The sequence below is a fragment of the Rhinolophus ferrumequinum genome, chromosome 22 (genome assembly GCF_004115265.2).
Source record: "Rhinolophus ferrumequinum isolate MPI-CBG mRhiFer1 chromosome 22, mRhiFer1_v1.p, whole genome shotgun sequence".
NCBI lineage: Eukaryota > Metazoa > Chordata > Mammalia > Chiroptera > Rhinolophidae > Rhinolophus > Rhinolophus ferrumequinum.
The window spans coordinates 46,649,728-46,672,467 of NC_046305.1; the positions used below are offsets into that span (position 1 = coordinate 46,649,728).

The 22,740-nt window shown below is 48.0% G+C and overlaps 1 long non-coding RNA gene across 1 annotated transcript in view; it reads right to left on the reverse strand.

The window, feature by feature from the left end:
* LOC117014343 (uncharacterized) overlaps positions 1-22,740 on the reverse strand; it is a 44,222-nt gene that overhangs the window by 12,973 nt on the left and 8,509 nt on the right. Inside the window, exon 3 of the long non-coding RNA XR_004421490.1 lies at positions 3,175-3,341. This is a non-coding gene — a long non-coding RNA (uncharacterized LOC117014343). The remainder of the gene's footprint in view (positions 1-3,174; positions 3,342-22,740) is intronic.

The window sequence follows — 22,740 nt, forward strand, 5'->3', positions numbered from 1 at the left end:
GCTTGGAACAGTGTCAGATATACATCTGGCATTTAAAAAGCCTTTGCCGAGTGAATAAATGGTTTAACAAAGATAGGTAGAGAAATTGGGGTGAAGTTATTACGGATGAGTGAATCAAACAGAAACATGAACTTTCTTTTTCTGTCCCGAAGGTTTGCTCATGTCCGTGGTGCCTACACAAGCCAGAAACGTGGGTACCTTCCTTAGGTCCTCCATCACCTTCCATGTCCACTGGTCAACACATCTGGTTAGTTCTACTTCCCAATTATCTAAGCTTGTTCTTTCCTCTCAAAACCCTGCGCACAATCCCAGATCGGGCTAGGGCACCTCCTGCCCACTGCCACAGCCCCCATAATGTCATCGTTCAAAATCCAAAGCAGACCCCGCCACTCCCTTGCTTCAGTGTACAGCTCCCTATTCTCTCTATAAAGTGGGTCCCAAACTCGGCTAATTTTTAGAATCATCTGGGAGAAACTTTAAAAAACTGAAGTCTCTCCTGGTGGGTCCTGAGATGTATCCGCCTTAAAAGTTGCCCAGGTGACTTTGACGGTCAGTCAGATTTGGGAATCATGGGTGTCTAGGCTCAAGTCCCAACCCTCTCCCATGGTAGAGAAGGTTCGCCACGATCTATCTCTCCCTGCCTTCCTCTCCAATATCATTTCATATCTCTTTCCCCCTCTTGAATTGCATGCTCTAGCAATTGCTTAGTAAATATTTATGGACTATGTCCTATAACAAGGTTTGGGCAGGATAATCCCTGCCCAAATTACATCGTGTGTGTGAAAGCTGGCAGTTTGCATACACGTGATGTGATTCCGTCTCTCCACTTTGAGCACACCACCCCTTCTTCCCACAGTGCCCTTCTCCACCTTCCTCCCTTCCCCATGAGCTCCTAGTTACCCTTTAGCTCCACCCCAGCCACCAAGCAGTTTACGTAGAATGGTTCCATTTATAAAAAGTTCAAAATAGGCAAAATTAATTTATGTTTTAGGAGTCAGGAAGAGTGGTTAGTCCTTGGGGGTCAGGAAGAGGGGGCTAGTGACTGGGAGGGGACAGGAAGGGGGCTTCTCGGGTACTGGTCATTTATTGAGCTGGTTTATTCCAATTTATGAAAACTCATCAAACCACACGCAAATGACTTGTGCAGTTTTTCGTATGTTGGACCCGCTCAGCTCACAGGATTCTTCCTCCAGGAAGCCTTTGTGTCTACCCTCCCTCAGAGCTAATCCTGCACTGTTCCTGTCACCATTCTGCCTAATTCAATCTGCTTTTTTTGGGTTTAACACTCGGAGCCATCATTCCTTTATTGACATATCCGTCTCTCACCTGGACTGTGAGCTACCTCAGGACAAGATCTGGGAATCACCAGAAGCTTCCCAGTGCATTCACCCGGGGCTCAACAAATGTAGAGACTGAACAAATGAATGAATGAAAAAAAAAATGAGTGTGGGTGCCATGGTATTTACCCCTTTCACTTTTCTTCTTATTGGGGTTACACAATGCCCTGCTATTAGTCTGCTTTGAACCAACCAGGGCAAGAAATTGGGATGACTTCCCTCTCCAACCTCTTCCCTGGCCTCTTGTGCCTGAGGAGAACGGGCTGTGTCCCCAACACCCTGTGGCTCTCTCTGGGTGCTCAGTGCACCCGAGCCAGTAGCCGCTCTTCTGATCTCATCCTGTGTAAACATCACAGCCCAGAGGGTTCCTGTGGGATCACCGAGTTAGCATTTGCTCACCATCTTCCATTATTGCTTAGCTGGAGAAAACATTTTGCTGCTCCAGGCAAGTCATAAAACAACAACTTTTTTTTTTTTTTGAGGAAAGGTTTTTTTGGACTAGGAGGGGTTCCGGTGGCAACTTACGAGCCAAAAGCAGGCTCAGCCTTTGGCAGGGTTATCCAGCTAGCAGACCTCTCCCAGGATGCCCGTTCCCCTCACGCCTGCATCCCCTCGGGAGACTGGCAGGTACCCAGCTTCTAAGGCTGTGGCCCTCTCTTCCTACGAGCTTTGGAGCTAACAGCCATTTATAGGCCACTTAGAGTGTATGTGTTTGGGTAAGTCAGAAGCAGCTCTGTAACGAGAAGAACTCTGGGCTTGCAAATGTAAACACCAGGTCTCAGTGCCATCTCTGTCACTCACTGTCCTTGGAGAAGTCTCTTTTCCTGGAGTCGCATGGTGAATAAATGGCAGAGCCAGGACTCCTTCCCAAGCCTGTCAAACACCAAAGCCTCTCATCTAGCTGCTGTGCTACCTCGGACCGCTGTCTTACTCTCTTGTCCTCGCTCTCCTTACGTGTAAACGGAGATATGAACAGGGCCATACTCCACAGACCGCTGGGAGCATTCCCCAGGAGCACGGGTACCAGGGACTTACACACTGTAAAGCGCCACATAAATGTGAGGCGTAGGCGTAGCAGCGTGAATGGAAGACCGCCTTTTCAAGGAACAGTCGCATTTCAAACCTTAGATCCTAAAGGAATTTTAAACACCACTGGCCAAGCTGGGGGTTGGGGAGACAGCAGGTGCATGGATGGCTTTCTGGTGGCCAGAGCGCTCAAGGACAGAAGGAACAGCAGGACCGGGAAGGCCCCTCTCCTCCTTCAGGGGCTATATATCCACATCTGGAGCATCCTGCCTCACTGGTTTTCCACAAGCGCATCCCGGAGGTCACAGGGCTCCTTCCCTATATAGGAAGGGCTATTCCCCAAAGCATAATTGAGGCTCCGTCTCAGTCAGTGGAGGGCCCATCCCTGCCTGCTGTCCCTTTGGGAAGACTGGTAAAATTCCCTGAAAACATGTATCCTCCAGGGGGTCAGGCAAAGCTGGATGGGCAGGAGAACCCACACACCTCTGTCCACGTGTTGTATCACTGGGGTTGAAGGGCGGAAGGGAGTTTTGAGAGACCATTCATGACTAAGGGCCTTCCGCTCCTCAAAGAGAAACAATCAAAGAGAAACCCTAGCACCTAATGTTTAAAACAGTCTCAGCATACGGTGCTCTGAGCTTCCCTCTGAGTTAACCATGACAGGGCACAAACAGGGCACGCCCCAGGAACCCCAGGTGAACTCGCGCTGTAATTGCGTAAGGATATCAGAGGGTAACGAGGACTGAGACATGTTCCTACGAACTTGGCCTGTTTGTCCCTTAAGTATCAGGGGAAGCAAAAAAACGCTCACCCTCGGATGCTCACAGACTCTGACACAGCAGTCCCAGGTACCACAGCGGCGAGACGAGAGGCCTTGGTGTTTGACAGGCTTGGGAAGGTGTCCTGGCTCTGCCATTTATTCACCATGCGACTCCAGGAAAAGGAACAAGTCAGGTGCCACCAATTCAGTTTCCTCATCTGCAGAGTAGAAATTAAAATGCCTGTCTCACAGTGGTGCTTCGTGATTAAAGGAAGATGACGCCTGCAAAGCATTCACCAGTGGTTGGCAGGTAAAAAAAAAAATAAAAATCCATAAGTGCTGGTTATTTTAACATTCTGCTTCAGAACTAATTTTCTAGGAAATGGTCCTTTACATGAAGACCCAGACGTTGATAAAACACAAGTATAGTTAGATTTTATTTTGATCCTCCCGAGGTCCATTAGGAAAGAGGGAGCATACCCAGGTAAAAGGTGAATTAAGGGATATGACTTCTTATCAGTCCATTCAGGGTGTGGCTCGAGCTAAACGTGATAAGAATGTATGGGGCTTCATTTCTTGGCCTGTGAGTCTCAGCCAAGAAAACCGGATTCTTCTAAGTGGGAGAAGAACAGAACCTCCAAATACGAATGCAACCTAAGTAGACATACCAGGTAGAGAGGTGTCTGAAGCTTCAGCCTCTCCAGAAGACACAGTCACATTGACCATCTCTCATGGGACCAGTTGGGCTTCGCTTTGATTCTCAATGAGAATGGCCAATCATTCAGGGACAGAGCTGCCTACCTGCAAACAACTCCCCAAACTTTCAAAACCATGTAGGCTCTTATATTTTAACCACAGCCTAAGCACCTAATCCCACCTATGAAATCATAATCACTTTGTGTCCGTCAGTTTCCTATTTACGCTTACGAGTTTCAACTACTTTAGGGAACAGTCAAATAACAAAGAAAGACAGTCTCTTTATAAGGTGGACTCTGCTAAGGAGCTGCCCGCCCAGAAAAGGGGTTATCCTGCCCAAACCCTATTATAGGACATAGTCCATAAATAGTTACTAAGCAATTGACTTGTTCATTGATTCATTAATTCATTTATTCAGCAAATGCATATTAGGCACTTAGTTGTGCAGGGCTCAAAGGCCACAGATGATTAAGACGCAATCCCTGATCCTAAGAAACTTAAAAACCAGTGGAAGGATATTAAAAAGGCTGACTGCAATTCCAGGAAGAATGAAACAGGTGTTCCAGATGGAGTGCTGTGGGAGCTCAGAGAGTGGTTGCCCAGCACAGAAGGAAACATTCTAGAATATGTTGGTAAATAAAGTCTGATGGATGTGGTGGACAATGACCAATGGCCAAATGCTGGGCCCGCAGACACAGTGCGCAAAGCAGCCTCCGCCTAGCCCACCCCACCCCTCCCTGTATCTCATCTGCCCACTTGCGGCTCTGCCCTCAGCTAAGCCAGGCCCAAGAATCAGGTGGCCGGCCCCTCCCTACAGCCTCAGCTCTGCCTCTCTCCACGGAATTCAGGCCAAGCATTGATTTTCCTGCGTTGCCAACAGCCCAACATATCACAGCACTTTGCAAAGTCAGCGTCTTGTGGGCTCAGCTAATAACCCTCAGTGGATCTTAGGCAAGAGTCTCAGCCAGCAGGAAAATCAGTTCACTTCTGTGCCCTGTTGTGACACATCTTTTCCACCATTTATTAGATGGGGATCTTGCCCATTTTGGGAGCTTCTTTTGCCCTGCCTATGAAATAGAATAGAGAGAAAGAGAGAGACCAGAGGGCAAAAGATGAAGGAGTGAAATACATAGTGGCATCAGGAATTTTGTAGGAAACATAAGAGTGCCTGGCTGTTGATGTGGTTGCCCTGTTGTACAAAGGGAATAGCGTGATGACTTAATACAAGAAAATCCCAGTGGGACTCTGGATTTTTTTTCATAACCATAACGTCTGGGACTTGTCACTTTTGAGGTTCCCAAAGTGTTAGTCTGATGGCAAAGTGTAACCAACGTGGGGCTGCTCTGGGTCGGGGAGCATGGGAGAGGGTGGGAGACAGAGTGAGTGGAGGGGCTATGTGGCACGGTCAGTGACAGAGGGAGGACAGGGGTTTGCACGGAAGACCTGGACGGGGGTCCTGGCTCTCCCTATCACCTGAGAGAAATCACTTCACCTTTATGAACCCCGATTTTCTCATCTTTAAAATGGGAGATGATTATATTTAGAAATCAATATCTACTCTGACAAACAGGCCCGAGACTGAAACATCTGTGAAAGTCTCTCCCAGAAAACAGAAGTCAGTGCGAGGAGGATTCAGACACAGTGAATTTGTAAACCAAAGACCCCAAATGGAGAACAGGTTAGCAGAAAATTAAGAAACCTGCTTTTCTTTTCCCCCCTTTTTTTTTTTTTTTTTTGAGAATTGTATATTCCTCATCTCTTAAGATTTCTAGCTCTCTAAAATGACAATTATTCTAATTATAATAACTGCTTATGGAACACTTGCGCTGTGCCAGACCAGCTTTGTGTTAACCTCTCCACAGGATTCTGTGACGTCGTCCTCATGCATTCCTGCGAGATAGGAATTTCACAGATAAAAAAGGAGAGTCAGAGAGAAAAATAATTTCCCCAGAGTCCTAGAGTTAGGGGCAGAAGCCGGATTTGGACCCATAGCTGAATCTTCCTCAGGGCTAGTGTCGCTTCTGAAAACAAGGGTGGGACGATGGCCAATTCTGAACCGGTAGGACTCTCCCAGGCCCTTAAGGACAGAATCCTAAATTCTCTCCCTTCCTCACTCTCTTCCTAGGACCCTTGCCAGAGGGGCTGTGGAGAAAAACCAAAGCTTTACGGTTGCCATAGCCCAATGCTACATGGACTGCAGGCAATAAAATGTTAGCAATTATTATTCTGGCAGCCACATGGATGGAGCCGTTACTACGCATGCTCAAAACTTAACCCTCATCTCAGAAATGCTGCCAGTCCTGCTGGAAAACTGCTCCCCCGCCCTCCACGTTTCAAGCAGGTAAAGGAGTCCATGGGGCGGGAACTCCCACTCTCTAAGTCTTACCCTTAAAGTGACACGACCCCTCTTGTTTTCTGTTGCCTTCGCTTGAGACTTGATCCCATATATTGTATAAATGTTGCCTGTGTGGCCCACCCAGCACCAATGCTAATAAGCTTGGGAGGGAGCTGCTTCTGGAAACCCACCAAGGGCAGCCTGCAGAGTACCAGGGACCTGCCTCTGTCTTTCCAAATTGCTGTGAGATGAGCTGGATTCAGATCCCTCCCTCTGGTGGGATTATAGCGGCTGGGGGCCGGGGGAGGAATGGAAAAGAAGGAGAGAGAAGTGGGTTCTCCCGGCTAGGAGTGGAGAGGAATGAATCCGGCTGTGTAGACGTGGAGGCCCCATAACCTAACCAGGCCCCATAACCAGGCCAGAGAAGCATCTTTTCCATCCAGACAGTCTCTCTTAATAGCAGGTTTCTGAGATGCCCCAGGGGGCTTTGCCGTGAGGCACCATCCTGCTGACCTCTCAGACTGGACCGCCCAAGGGACCCCTCATGGAAGGAGCCCTGTCTCAGTCTAGGCCTTCACTCGCTTTATTTGGCAGCTTGCTAGGGCTCAGTGTGGGCAAACGGGGCAATAGATACTGAAGGTGAGGAGTGGGACTGAAAGGAAAGGAGGGAGAGGACAGAGGGAGGGAAAGGGCTTCAGAAGAGGTGGGGAAGGAAAGGGAAGTCAGGCAGCAGAAACAGAAGCCAAGGGTAGATGTCTAGTCTGCCTGCCCACATGGGGCCAGAGTCTAGGCCCCTGCCAGGTCTCTCTGGGGCCCAGGCTGGACATGAAAATAGGTAGGCCTGATTTGGGGGTGGAAACTCCAGAGGGGTGAGTCTCTAGTGTAGTTAGAATAAAATTGGCAGGTCTGGCTCAACAGCCAGGTCCAGACGAGAGGGGTAAGAGGCTCAAGCCAAGATTCAAAGCTCCGGGGCCCAGACAATGAGAGCCTTTGTGTGGGAAGGTGCGCCGGGGGCGGGAGGAGGTCGAGACGGTGGTTAAGTCAAGACCAGGATGATCCTCCCTGAGAAACCATTCCTGTGGAAACGGGCGAGGCAGGGTTGTGCCCGGAGGAGAAGCCAGCAGGTTCTCTCACTGTCCTTCTTCTGCGCCTGCCCTCCCTCCTTAGACGGGGCCCAGCTGAGGCCAGCACCAAAGCCAAGTCCTTTCGTCCCTGCACACTTCGGCCCTCCTCATCCGTTTTGCAGGATGTCACGAAGAGGCCCACTGTGGACTGTCCAATGCCTAGAGCTGGCTTGGAAGGCAGCCCTACACCGTGGCCGGCACCAAAGGGACATCTAGAGCCATGTGTACATGGCCACTCCACTAGTAACCGTGTAGTATTTTAGATCCAGTTTTTATCTCATACCCACACACTCATTCAAACAGACACACGTCCTAAAGGGATGGGAAAACAAACAACAACAGAGAGCCAGAGTACCAGAGGCTGGTTATTTTAGTCTAAACCTATACTCCTTGTTTATTACACACAAGACACAGCCTGGTCTTGAGCAAAACGGCTAAGGTTGTCTTCAGCCTCTTGCCCTCCCATCCAACCTCAACACACAAACACACCTTGGGCAGCCCTCTCGCCCTACCTCCATGCTCTGCCCCAAACCCACACACTGCTCTGGCTGCCCAAGAGGCCTCCACCTTACACAGTTCTCCATGCTCCAGATTTTCCAACCCCCTACCCACTGCCACCAAAATTAACCCATGCCTCCCCTCCCCACCCCCAGCACACACAGCCAAACTGTGAGTCCTTCAGAAGAGAACAAAAATGAACTAACCGAGCAAGTACTATGTCCCATTAATAAGCACTTTACAAATGTGCCAGCATCGATCCTTATAACAACCCTTTGTGGTAGTTGTTGACACCAACCATTTTGTAAATGAGAACCTGAAGCTCAGAGAGGTTACATAACGTGCCCAAGATCACACAGCAAACAGGACCTGGGACAATAACGCACAGCTTTTTTTTTTTTTTTTTTTCACATTGGGCTGCTCCAATTTTTAAAGGGTTTCTAAAGACTACACTAGTTAAATGGGGACGGACTTTGTGTGCCCAACAGCTGGCTTAGTGCCTGGCAAGTAACAAGTGCCAAATAAGTGTTATCAAATAAAGGAGTACATGAATGAATGAGTAAGAGAAGTGGGTATGAGCTTTTGATGACCATAAATTAAAGGGTTGGTCTTCTCAGATAACATCGCGAAGTATTTGTATTCTGAAGACCGTTCTGAAGCCATGGTCCCATTTTAGTTGATGTCTTCCTTACCGGTTGTGGCAAAACAGACGCTTGTTCAGAGATAATACAGCAGGATTGAGAGGAGAGCCCAGTGATTTTTCAGAAGGAACAGTTAGCGGGACTGCCAGACAAGAGACTGTGTTCGCCATTTGAAGCGGGGCCGGGGGTATGTGGAAGAGGGAGTGGACTGCTCTGTGTTTCTCTGTGTTTCTCGGGACCCAGACTGAAACCGCGGTGTGCTGATTTTATCGTCAGCTCATCCTATTCTGTATCTCCATTCAACGAGCACTTTTCGGACATCTTCCGCAAGTGAGGCACCATAGAAGCCCCCTAAAGAGGGAGTCACGTTTTTATGCCTCTTTAAGAAAAAGAACATAGAATAGCTAGAGCTTCTAGGGCCTTGAAAAAAGGTCTCTCCTTGTAAGGGGTCCTGGAGCTAAAACTTGATTACTTTTTCAGTCAATCCATGTCTGGTTCGTCATCCTGTCTTTTCTGCCCACTCTCTCCTCCATTAGTAATCTTTTTCTATATATTGGGACTTATGCTTCCCTTAAAAACATTAGAAAATATGTATAAATATTCATAGTCCCCTCCTTTCTTAGATAAAAGATAAAACGCTACACATCTTTTTTCCAACTTGACTTAACATTATATCCTGGAGATTACTGCGTAGCCTTATATAGAATTGTTCTTTATTCCTTTTTACAGCTACATAATACTCCCTTATGTGCATATAACGTAGTTTATTTAATCATTTCCCTGTCCATGGACATTTGATTACTTTTCAGTCTTTTACTCTCTAAATAGTGCTTCAACAAATGGCCTCGAATAGCATCTTTTTCTATTTTTGCCACCCTATCTTTGGGGTAAAGTCCTGTAAGTGGGATTACTGGGCCAAAGGGTCAATGCATGTGTCCTGTTGTTAGATACTGTCAAGTTCTCTTCCCCAGGGGCTGCAGTTCAGGTTTCTCTAATACCAGCCTCTCCTCCCATCTTCTGCTTCCTCATACACGGCCCAGAAGTGCGGCCCCGTGACTGCCCCCTGGGGAGAGAGCAACACAGGGTCACACTCAAGGACCCTGAAGTGGGGACACCCAGGGTGCAGGAGAGCGTCTAATCCCCACCGACCCAAGGCTGCCTGGGGTGAGCAGGGCTTTACGATCTAGCTCTGAGTCGGGAGACGGTGAAACAATATTAAAAACGGGAATGATAATATGTGACTGAGGAGAAAGGGTGAGGCCGGTAGCTGTACCACGCATGCCCCCACATGCCCAAGGGAGGCGGAGACAGGGCCTTCAGACCCCAGGCCCAGAAGGTCTCAGCCCTTCTCCTCAGGGAGACGCTGCCATTCCTCTTAGGCTGTATGTTCACACTCACAAACAAAGCCAGTAAACTGGACAGCAGCTGCCCAGGACTTAGCTTATTTATAGCACAAACTTCACCTCTGTGGAAACTATGTGAAGAGAACAACCCAGCAGGCTGGACCGTGTGGCCATCTGCGACTCTTTCCACAACAATGCCTTCCAGCTGCCTGTCATTTGCCGGGCTTCTGTCATCACTGCTTGGACACTTGAGCTGATGGCATTCAGGGCACAGCTGGGGCAGGGCCAGTGGAATCCCAACCCTCTGTCATCTCATCCCTTCTCAGGAACAGACTGACGCCATGGCAGCCCTTGGAGGTCACCCTCGGTGCCCTTGAGAGGATAAAGAACAGTTCCACGACCAGAGTCTACACCTCCCGGGGGTGCAGATGACTCTGGGGCATCCCCAGCAGGGACTGCTGTCCCCGCCAGCCTGTGACAACCTGAGGCGCTAATTTTTAAGGCTTGCAAAGCCCAGGGCCACATCTGGGAGCAGCAAATTCCCACCCTGCGCAGTAGGGCTCTGGTGAGCTCCATCAGAACAGGGCAAGTCACTTCAAAATATGTCTCCCACTTGGAAAACTCGGAAGACCCATTTTAGGCCCACCCTGTGTCACTGGTCCTATAATTTTCAGGCCAACGCCAATGTTTTTAAATTGTTAGGGTCATGCTCCATTGTTAAAAAACCACAACGCTGTTACGAGCAGTCCGGCCCCTTGCTCTGATCAGCCCACCTTAACTCGGACGGCCCGTAGCTCCTGCCTGCGCTCAGGCCCTTGCAATCGGTCTGAGGCTGTGAAGTAAAGACAGCCAGTGGACCCCACCTTCCGGCCGGTCCTACTCTGCCTCCTAACTCCAGCTCATTGCAGAAGTGCTTGCGGTGCTTTGCCCACTGCCCAAGAGGCAACCATTAGGTAAGCATGTCACCGACAAGAAAGGGTCTGAAGACACCATCCTTGCTTCTGGAACATGGTTGACAAATGTGATTGTGGCTACAACCGAGGGAGGGAGGAGGGCATGGAAAGCCCCCCTTCCTTCAGGCGCAATAGCCTTGGGAGATACAGGCCTGGCTGGAGGATTTGAGTAGTTACAGTTGAGATCGAAAGCCCAGGGAATGACACTTGTTCCTTTCGAGGCGAGGCCACGGGGACAGAAGAGTGCAGCGTGAGAGCTGAGGTATTGATCTCAGGCGATCGATGACTTGAGGCTCTCTGCCAAACGCTCCGCTGACCCATCCATGAACCACGCCGGCCAAGAAGAACGAACTGCTTCGTGACTCTCAGCCCACTTGGTGTTTGCTCTGGTCTCCTGGTTCTCAAATTCCTGATTTTGTGCCCAGGATCTGTTACCTGCTTCTGGCTTCTTCAATTTGGCATATCCCCAAATTCCAGCCTTTGGGGCTTCTGAAAAGATCTCAGCTTGACCTCCAGTCGTCCCCACTCCAGCCCCTGGCGACCCCTACAGCTCACCTCTCCCGGGCGCCCCTCCCCAGAAAAGGGAGGCAGGAATCAGCTCTTGGATCTTTTGTAGGAGAGGTGCTAGAACAGTGGGTGCCCACCCTACAGGGTAAAACGGGACCACCGGACCCTGCAGAGGCCGTGTCTAAAGAGATGGGCTTTCCTGACCCATCCCCAGAGCAGAGTCCTGGACCTTCAGACCCCAAGAGGCTTTACGATCAGGGCTAATGTGGACTCCTAGCTCTGACAGCATGGAAAACTCCCGGTGCCAGTGATGTCATCCTTTTGTGCTCCTCCCTTGCCTGTGCGTGTAACCTCCCTTCCCTTCCAGGCCCCTCTCAGGAGAAAGTCTCCCTTTGGCCTCTTAGACCCTCAGCAGCCACCCTCCAGCTCTGCCTGTGTCTCCCCTTTCTTCAGGACAAGCGGTCACATTTCAGGGCCTCAGGAACATCTAGGCCCAAACAGACCCAGGCAATCTGACCAGTTAGCCTCTGGGTGGCTGCCCTGGCCCAGGTTCTACTGATTGTCCACATGAATAAATAAGCTCCAGCCAAGCCCTTCCTCCATAGTTACTAAAGATCATTTATTGCAAGATCCAAGCTGGCTTCTCAGTCCCTAACTAAACCTCTGACTGTGGTCTGCTGGCGGAGAGGGCCAAAAGTAATTCAGAGCTACTATATATATATTCCAGACACTTAGTGCTTACTGTGTGCCAAGCGCCGTTCTAAGCACTTGACAAATATTAGCACTTTTCATTCTCATAACAACTCGATGAAGCAGACACTGTGTATATGCTTAGTTTGTAGATGAGTACATCGAGTCACGGAGCGATTAAGTAACTTTCCCAAGGTCAACCAGTTGGTAAGTTGCAGAGTCAGGCTTCAAACCCAGGAAGTGGAGCCCTAATCACCACGCAAAGTCTAATGGAAAGCACTCGTCATACAACAGGTGCTTGGCAAGTGGTACAAGAATTAGTATTATGACCTCCCCAAAGCCACAAATCATCTCCCTTTTCCACTGTGTAACGCTGGACCGTGATAAAGAGGGCATCTGGTACACTGCCAGTTCTACTCAAGTCGGGGATACAGAACTACACCAAGGAATGCCAAGAACGTGATCGCTGGCGTTCCTATATCTTATATGAGCTGGTTTGTTTTAAGATCTAGAACAGATAGCAATTTCTAATGTTGCTGAGGCACAACTCTGAGTCACATATGCTATTCAGGAGCCAGTAGAGGGACACCGGTGAGGGAGCCAAGCCAGCTGCTTGCCACCTGCATCACATCCCAGGCTTGTTCTCCTCTGTTTGCCATTGTTCACAGAGCCTCTTATGAGTGACAAAAATTCACGTTTCTCTATTAAAAAAAACAACAAAAAAACAGACGCCATGAGAATGACAAGTGCTGGTGCCAATGAGGAAAGCAAAGAGAGTTTCAAAAAATATCATCATCCATGCCTCAAAATAGGAGCCATCAACAAGTCGAGGAGAACATCAAGTTGGCAGTGACTCAAATCTGTGCCATGAACAAGTCGACCAAAAGCTCTGCAAAAACCTAAGAACAAGCGGTTTGTGAATCTCTACAGATATCTGTGTAGAACACTGTGTGAAAGCCGAAAAGGTGTTGCCCTGAGGTATGAGGGAATTGCACAGGGCACAGGAGACCTGACAGCAATTATGTGCCACGTCTGTGTAGTTTTGAGAATTTACCAAGATGTGGAGAGATGAGCCGCGTAAAAGCAAAGGATCTGCTCTCCTTAAGGACAGTATTTGCTGGGTGTTTGGACGCAGGAATCCCTTTGTCTTTTTTTTATTTCCAGGGAAGAGGGCAAGTGGGAGTATCTGGGACCAGAGGGTCCCAACGATGGAGGAACCTGGGCTGAAACTCCCCATGTCCCCTCCCCAGGCACCACCAAAGGGCCAGCCCGACCCTCCTCCCCAGGACCCCACCTCCCCACGGCAGCCGAGGCACCTGCTCCAACATTGTCAAGTGCAAGTCTGACGGCTCCACACTTGGCCTCACATTTCTTGGATTCCTGGCCCTGCTTCCCCCTCTGTCCTCCCATCTTCAGTGTTTCTGCAGGCATGTTCAACATAGAACAGGACTCATCAGAATGGCTTCTCACCAGGGTGGACATCAAACTGGCTGCGGAGCCCACGCTCACGGCGCCAAGAACGGACAGCGAGAGCAAAGGCCTCACTGGAAACAAGCAGTGAACTGTGTTCTCCACACATGGTCCCTTTGCCATGCTCATCAAGCTGAGAACACGTATTCTGAAACTACTGACTAGCAGCCAATTAAGTTAAACATCTAATCAAAAGGGAACTGGAACTGCTTTAATATCGAACCCTGCTAACATTTGCCAATCCAAGCATGGTATAATTGGGGGTTTTAATTGAATAGCAGCAACAAATAAAATATTTACAGGTCTCAGCAGAAATACATGCATAGAGTCTCATTTTTAAGGAAAATGGGCGTAGAGTCGTTCCAAATGGTTCCAAGTTAGAGAGTGTGCAGGGCAAGCAGGACTTGGGGTGGTGGTGGGGGGCACCCCTTGCCAGGAAGCAGGAGAGTACTTCCTGGATGCAGTCACTCTTAATAGAACACGGAGAACGCCATAAGTGGAATCCAAGGAGAGTTTCCAGATGAAACACAGGGCAACAAATTATCTTTTTCAGTCTAAGTATGTCCCAAATACTGCATGGGACATACTTATACTCAATTTTTATTTGTTATTTATCTAAAATTCAAATGTAACTGGGCACCCTGTATTTTTATTTGCAACATCTGGCAACCCTAAATCCAAGATATGCAAGTAGCCCCCCTGACCTGTGATAGCAGCTGCGTGAGCCGCAGAGGGCAATCCTGGACCGGCTCCAGTGCTGCGAGGGTGTCTGCTGTGTGAGACTCTGGGCCTCCATTCCTTCATCTGTGGAATGGGGAGGGTGACACTTACTGTGCAGAGGGATTGCTGTAAGCACCATCACTGAAATCATCAAGCACCTGACTGTCACATTGTATGCACATGTACTCAGTACAGTCGACCTTCCACAACCACAGATGCAGAGCCCGCAGATATGGAGGGCCGACGCAGGGACTTGAGTGTCCTTGGATTTTGGTATCTGTGGGGGTCTTGGAACCAATCCCCTCTGGACACCAAAAGACGAGTGAATAAATACTAGCCGTTAGTGATACGTAGAGGGCCTGTAGCCAGTGGGCAGCACATAGTAGGCCTTCAGTAGGAGTCAGTTCTAATCTCTAAAGGAAAGAGCTGTTAGGTATGAATAAGCTCCCTTGATGAGTGCCTACTATATACCAAGTACTTTGCAATCTGACTTCATGTAAGCCTCCTAACAACGCTACTCAACAGGTAGCAGCACTGTCTTTTCATGGGTATGGAAACTGAGGCTCAGAGAATTTAACTAGTTTACCTAGTGTTACATTACCTGTTAGACGCAGAGCTGGGGCCCAAACCTGCTGAACTCCAAATCCTGTGCTCTGGTCACTGCTATCATCCTGGACCCCATCAGTGGATTCCAGGCAGGTATAAACCTGCTAGAATTACAGATTAGCCTGCTTGCCACAGACCTGGCCTCTTCTTAGCCTCTTCACCTGAAGAATTTCCCTCCCCTATTATTGGGGGATTTCCTTGTCCCGTGGGAACATGCTATGGTCTCGTGATGAAGTCAGTGGAAAAATGGACTTTGAATTTTTGAGACTCACTTTACTGTCAAGCTCACTAACATGCCTTTGTTTGCTTTCAGTGACAGAGAGCTGTAACATTTTTAAGTCAGAAAATACATAATCCCTCTGGGTGGCCAGAGGAAAGTGACATGATAACCACGGATTCTGGACCCGCTTCTCTCATGTCCCATTCTATCTTTACACACACCCCTCACACACACCCCTCCCCATTTTTTAACAGAACCAGGAAGGTCTATTGCTCCTTTTCCCTCACAGGCTGGACTGGTGAAAAGAGAAAATAAAATGAGGGGCAGGCTGAAAAAAAAAACCAGAGACCGTTTGGAGGGCGAGACTTAGAAGTCAGTATCGCTTTCAGCAATCAATACAAGGGGTCCTAGTTGGGGTCCCACTCAGGTAGGAAGAAGAAGGAAGAATCCATCCCTCTGAGGGCAAGCAGGATATGGGGAGGACATGACTCAGTGTTACGTACTGTTTGCAGAATTGAAGGCAAGGGGAGTTTTTTGCAGCGTTGCAGGCAGGAAGACTTGGGGGGAAGACGCAGAAGCAAGTGTCCCGTCAACCACGCCCAGAATGGGAAGTCGAGACACAAAGCTGACACAGGCCACGGAAGAGAGACATGTCCATCAATCATATTTAACATGTCTCCCTCCACTGACTTGGGTTAGGTGTCTAAAATGTCCACATGTGGAGACCCAGCCTCGGTGATGGCCGTGTCTCCGGCATATGCTTTCCCAGTCAGGCTTCACCTTCCACTTCATTCATTTTTTATTGATCACGACACCCTAGCACTTTGGGATTGTTCCCTCATTCCACAATTTTGTATTGTAACGTTGGGCCAGGCAAAGAGCCTTCACTCCTTGCCCCTTGCGACAAGTTCTTTGAAAACTACTTGACTGACTCACTCAGCTCTTTACTGAACCTTACCCTCTTTCATCTTCTCTGTCTCTCTCTAATCCCTTTCCCTTTCACTTTCCTTTTACTTTGTCAGCCAAACGTGTCTTTCCTGGAGCAATCTCAGCCCTTACCTTGGTTATATATTCCCCCCCAAGTGCTCTCAGAATTGGTTCCACACCCTTCTCCCGCAGGGGACCCCCCCTTTTCGTAGCACCTGCCCTCAGGCCCACTGGGATCAGTGAAAATCCTGGAAACACCCCCCCTGCTCCCCGTCTGAGCCCCATCCCTCAGGCACAAGGCCAGCCCCTCTCCTGTACTCAGGGATCTGGAACCTGGTGGTTTGAATGCTAAGTTTGTGTCTAAATGTCAGTAGAGAACTGTTTACCCGTCTGCAGGCCCAAGGGGACTTATTTGCACAGAGCTCTTACCTAGGTAGTTCCAAGCCCCAGGGGCCTCAAGAAAGCCTCCTAGGCCTCCCAGGGAGGGTGCAATTAGGGAGCTATGGAGAACCATTGTTGCCCATGTCAGTGTTCAGCTTCCACAAACAAGCCTTCTGACAGACCAAGCCTTTCCCTTGTTTATGTCAGAGAGTTCTTGAGTCTGAGATTTCCCGGTGGAGCCAAAGCCTTCACGGCACAACTATTTGCATCATGTGTTTACGTGTGAGGCAGGTTCTGAGGCGTCCTCTTAGGCCACGTGACTGAGCTCCCAGCTCAGGGCCAGAGGTGAAGAGAGGCACAAATTGGCACCGGGACGTCTGGGGCTTACCAGACGCTCCTTTCTTTTAACCGGTGGTCTGTAGCTTCGGGGGCTGCCCCAAGGGTGCATGATGAAAGCTCAGCTCCCTTCATACCTGTTTCATATCTAGTTTCATTTTAAAGGGATTCCAAAGCCTTAGCAATTTTGTACCTGGTTGAGTACACGGCTGTTCTTTTGCAAAGGTTGGAGGAAGGAAGTATGGTACTGTTTTTGTTTCTGTTTTGGGGTAACTGGTCTACTTCACGATCCCAAAGTGTGGCTGATAGAAAAGGAAGAACTGTCCAGCACACACATTGCTCTGTGTTCTGGTTTGGGAGTGGTGGCGAGTACTGTTCGTGAATATTAAATACATAATATTCAAGTGTTTTTCATAAACAAGTGATGATGGTGGTGGTGGTAGAGATGGTGGGAATGAGGTTGGTGGTAGAGGAAGAAGAGAAAGATGAGGAGGAGAAGGAAAGAGATGGGGAAGTGGTAGAGAGAAGTGTACGTTTCCATCACTATTGCTCTTGGTTCCGAGACCTCCTCTGGGCTCGAAAGATTGCCCAAATAGCATCCCCTTCCACTAACTGCCGCATTAACTCTGATTTCAGTAGCAATCAAAACATCAAGTTTTTGTGGACAATGGCAGGGTCTGACAGGAGACAAATGACAGGAATTTCTCACAGAGCTTCTTCAAGCCTGACTTTCCTCATTTCACCTGGGTGTAACACCTGCCTGGCAAAGCTGTGCAGATTAAATAAGACAGGCCCTGGCACATAGTCAGTTCTCAATAAATGTCACTTTCTTTGGTGCTGACACCAATTCCAGGATGGGGTCCAAGGCCAGATAATGATGTTCGAAGCAGTTTTATGCTAACTCTCTGCATCTCCTCATCTTAGACCTCAGCCAGAACCAGTAGGCACTTCCTGTCCTAAACATTCTTCATGAGCTACATTTTCATTTATTAAGAATCTTGATTCCGGTGACTTAGGATAACAAAGCTTCAGACATCAAAACAACCGTTGAAAAAAAAAACGAGAGAGAAAAAATTCAACCACTCCATTGGTTGTTTTTTTTCAAATGCTGCCCAAATGTTTTTTTCCACTGAATGGACTGATATTTTGGTTGACTTAACAGTGTGAAATGATTCTATAACATTTTTTTTTTCACACTGTCAGGATGTTTTCCTTGATGTCTGGCCCGAGTTCTCTTTGCTTACGTCCTTCCATTACTCCTACTTAGGCCGTCTGCTACCTGAATAAAACATCGAGATTCCACCATTTAAATTTGTTCCTTTCAAATATTTATAAACCGTAGTCATGTCTTTTATATAGTCAATCCTATATATTTAATGTTCCTGTATAAACAAGTCCTATTTTCCCGAAATCATTTATTTCTCCTCCTGAAATCTTTCCCAGGTTGCTTTTGCCTTAAGATAAGGAGATGCCTCTAAAAGGATGGTCATCAAACAGACTCTAAAAAGTAGTTGTTGTGGAACCTAGGGGATGTCTTAAAAGTGCAGACTCCCTGAATTCATTGCCAGAGATTCTGATTCCTGGTTCTGGGGCCCCAGAATGTGCATTTTAACAACTCACATCCACACATACACCATCCCTACGTACTTCTGATGTGGGCTCCCTGTAGACCACACCGGGAAGCACAGTGTCACATCACAGGTGGTTTGGCCAAAGTGGAATGCAAGCCGTGAGGGTCCTGCTTTCTCATTTGCCATCACATTCAGGCTTATCCTCCTGAGACTGCACCTAGGTCACCTCGACCAGAGTTTGGGTGTTCCCACCCTGTCAGTCAATGACTCACAGCGTCTTGGTTTATGATTGCAGAAGGCCAAGCCTATCTGTTGGAGACAGATTCTGCCAGTTTAACTTCTAGAAGGCTTTCCCATTTCCTTGCTCTTCGGGTTCTGGGCTGATGGGCAGGGGGTTGTGGAGGGATAATTTCATTGCTATCCCCATGTTTCTAAAAATCTAGCAATTTTGCATCCTCGATGAATGCTACTCATATCTCTTTTGATGTAAGACTATAACGTCCGTTAATAATAATTCTTTGTGTTTGTACACCACATCGTGGTTCACCAAATATCTTCACTTCCGTGTTTTCATTGGGTCTGCACAGCAGCTGATGAGATGAGTAAGCCAACCATCCACTGTACAGATGAGGAAATGCTCAGAGAGACTAAGTAACCGACCCAGGGATGGATACAAAGTAAACAGAGCGCCCATGACTCAAAACGATGGGTTCTTTCACCACCTCTGCTTTAGGTCACGCTTTTCCAGGCTGTTGTATTACCAAACCTCTGGTCTTTGAACATTGCTCATTAATAAATGATATGTTTGCTTCATGTAACAGAAAGAATCTGTTACTCAGCATAGCTATTTGAAATAGGTAGGGAATGTTCAAGTAGCGTATTTCTAACCGACCCTTTAATCATTTCATTGGTGTTGTCCACAATTGCATAATAGTTCTTAATCCCTCTATGTTTTATTTTGAAAGCTAAACATAAAAGGCAGGGGCAATGTATCACGTTGTAAAGAATACACCAGCTAACCTCAAGGGTCCAGCCCATAAGTAATGATTTGCCATATGGACCCCACTGGCAGAAAGGAAAGAAGAGAAGGCTACCAGTTCTCAGATAAGGCCTAGGCCATGGGTCTAGTTTTCCCAAGCTACTACCAGTCAATGGATCACAATTAATTGAAAGTATTTATTGGACACTGGCTATCTCTGAAGTCCACACATTAGATAATAATATTAAAAGAATATAAAAGGAATATAAGAGAATCCAAGTGCTAAGTGACTTGTGAGTTCTTAAACTTGTTGCTCTTCCATCCATCCATCCATCCATCCATCCATCCATCCATCCATCCATCCATTTATCCATCCATCCATCCATCCATCCATCCATCCATCCATCCATCCATGTATCCATCCATCCATCCATCCATCCATCCATCCATCCATCCATCCATTTATCCATCCATCCATCCATCCATCCATCCATCCATCCATCCATCCATGTATCCATCCATCCATCCATCCATCCATCCATCCATCCATCCATCCATGTATCCATCCATCCATCCATCCATCCATCCATCCATCCATCCATCCATCCATCCATGTATCCATCCATCCATCCATCCATCCATCCATCCATCCATCCATCCTTCCATCCATTTATTCATTCATCCATTCATGGAATAAAGGAATTTTATTGAGCACTTACTGTGAACCACACACTGGACTGGGCAGTGGGGCTACAACAGTGGACAGACTTACCCCGGCATCATTACGCAGAGCCTTGTGGGGGGGTGCACACAAGGGCCCTGCCAGGACAGGCAGTGTGATCAATGCAGTAAGAGGGAAGGGCAGGGGCTTATGCCTGCACTTACAAGGGACAGCCAGCCAGACAGACTCAGCGCTCCCTGCCAGGAAGCTGCACTTGCAGAGTAGGCGCCTTCTCCTTGCATGGACCGTGGATGTATTTGGAGCGCCTATACAGGGTGCATGCAGAGGGCCTGGCCCTCATACCCCTTGGTACACTGAGGCCAGTAGGAGTCACTGCTTTGCACTTATCGTTCCCTCTGCCTGCAATATTTTCCTCCCCTCCTCCATTAGCCAAATTCCAGTGCCCACATGACCACCCCTCACTGTATTGGGGGTGTGTTAGAGATTTCACCTCTGTGAACTGCACCATCCTTTACCATGGTCCTTCCTACCCTCACTGTCCCTCACGTGTCTCCCCCCTCAAGCCGTGGGCACTTCCAGGTCAGGGCCCATGCAATTTATCTCTGTATTCCTTGTACCAAGTAAATACCTGTCACATAATAGAAGCTTGATAAATGTTTGCTGAGTGCACAGATGAATGAATGCCTCTGACCAATAGCTGGTTGATAGGAGGTAGGAAGGTGAACATACCTACAAATGAAACCATTTGCAAACAACTGGGCACATGTCCATATTTCAACGTATAAAATCAGGCGGCACCCCTCCCCCCATTTACGTACAGCGCCCCTTGCATGTTTAATCTTCTCTAATGGGAAAAGTATCAGAGAGTTCTCTTGATACTTGAAATCACTAATGGTACTATTCCACCCCAGTAAAGACTAAATCATTTTGGAGATACGATGGGTAGAAAGACAGATCGAGTAGGAAAACCCAACAGGGCTGGATTAGAGGCGGGTGAGGGGGCCCAGTTCAACAAATGCAGGGTCAGATTCTGCCTTTAGTTACATCGTTTTTAGCTTGTTCTTCATAGATTTACATTGATTTTGCTTTTTTAAATGCTGCATTAATGCAGCAGTTGCTCTCCTTGGTATTTACCCAAAGGAGTTGAAAACTTATGTCCACGCAAAAACCTTTACACAGGTGTTGACGGCAGCTTGATTCACTGGCAAAACCTGGATGCAATCAAAGTACCCAGATGTCTTTGGTACCAAGGAAGTGAATGGATAAATGAACTGTGGTCCATCCAGTGGAAAAGTATTCAGCACCAAAAAGAAATGAGCTCTGAAGCCTTGAAAAGACATGAAGGAAACTTAAATGAATACGCAGTGAAAGAAGCTAATTGGAAAAGGCTACATACTTTATGATTCTAACTGTATGGCATTCTGGAAAAGGCAACACCATGGAGACCGTGAAAGATAAGTGGTTGCCAGGGGTTAGCGGAGAGGGAGAGATGGATAGACAGAGCACCGAAGATTTTTAGGGCAGTGAAAGGTGAATTCTGTTTGATATTATAATGATGGATACATGTCATTATACATTCGTCAAAACTCGTAGAGTGTACAACACCTAGAGTGAACCATAATATAGACTGTGGATCTTGGATGACGGTGACGTGTCAATGTAAGTTCATCAACTGTAACAAATGAGCCAGTCAGGTGGGGACACTGATAATGGAGAAGGCTGTGCGTGTGGGAGAGCAGGGGTATATGGAAAAATCTCTATACCTTCTGCTCAGTTTTGCTGTGAACACAAAACTGCTCCAAAAAATAAAGTCTATTAAAAAAATACATTCGGATGTCAATTATTTTGATCACTGAGGCTTTTTTTTCTTTTTCTTTTCTTTTTTTTTTTTGTTCCCCCTTAAGTCTTTGTGCCTCCTCCCACCGCCAGAGGCCCCGTGGGGTCTGTCTTCCAGCACGTGCATTGCAGGGGCCACTCATACTCCCTGTGCAGGAGCTGGCCATCGGCCGTCACCTGGACTTGCCTGCCAGTCTGCAAGGCTCACCGCCCTGCTTTCCTGGTGTCTGCCTTTCCAGCGCCTTTTCCACCCCTCCAGCAGGCTGAGTATTCTGCCGTTGCTCTCACAGATGCTTTTCTCCGAGCTCTCTCTCACCTTGACACCATCTCAGCCCAACCTCCACACATGGGCTGTGTGTCCTTTGTCATCTGCTCTATCTGCCTGCCCCCTCCCTTCTACGCACAACGGACTTGCTTTATAACAGAAGAAGCTTTTGAATGCCTGTCATGAAATCTTGTCATCTGGGCAGGAAAGGAAGGCTCCCTGGCTGAATCATCAAGACAGCTCCCTCCATGGAAAAAGACTCCAAATCCTCTACAGATCTGTTTTCTGTTTCCCTCCCTCAAAAGTGTCCTCGCAACCCCGCAAAGCGGTGGAAGAGCGAGAAGGTGGGCTGTCTGCCCTGGCTGACCGCAGGGGTCAGGTCGGCCCATGTCTCATGGCTTCCCACCCACCATGTGCTGGGCACAAGCTCAAATCCACGATTTCTGATGAGTCGCACACATCTCTGTGCTGCTCTCCCATGACGGGTGGGGAAACAGAGGCACCGGCATGAAGTCACATCAGTCCATCCCATAACCGATCAGGGACAAAACAGAGACCTAAACCTAAGTTATTTTTTATTCTCAGTCCTGTGCTCATTGCATTATTCCACGAACTCTCCCCTCTCTCGCCTGCACCCCACCCCACGCCTGTCTCTGCCAAGTCATTTGATCGCTCAATCGATTAGCATGGGCCAATATTGCTATCGCTAAAGAGCAAACTATTAGGCTTAAAAAATGCAAGATCCTCTTCAGGTGCCCACGGACATATGCGACCACCGATAGAAAATCCTCTCCCACTTTTTCCCCTCGACTCAGGGTTGATTCAGTTCCTCTGGAG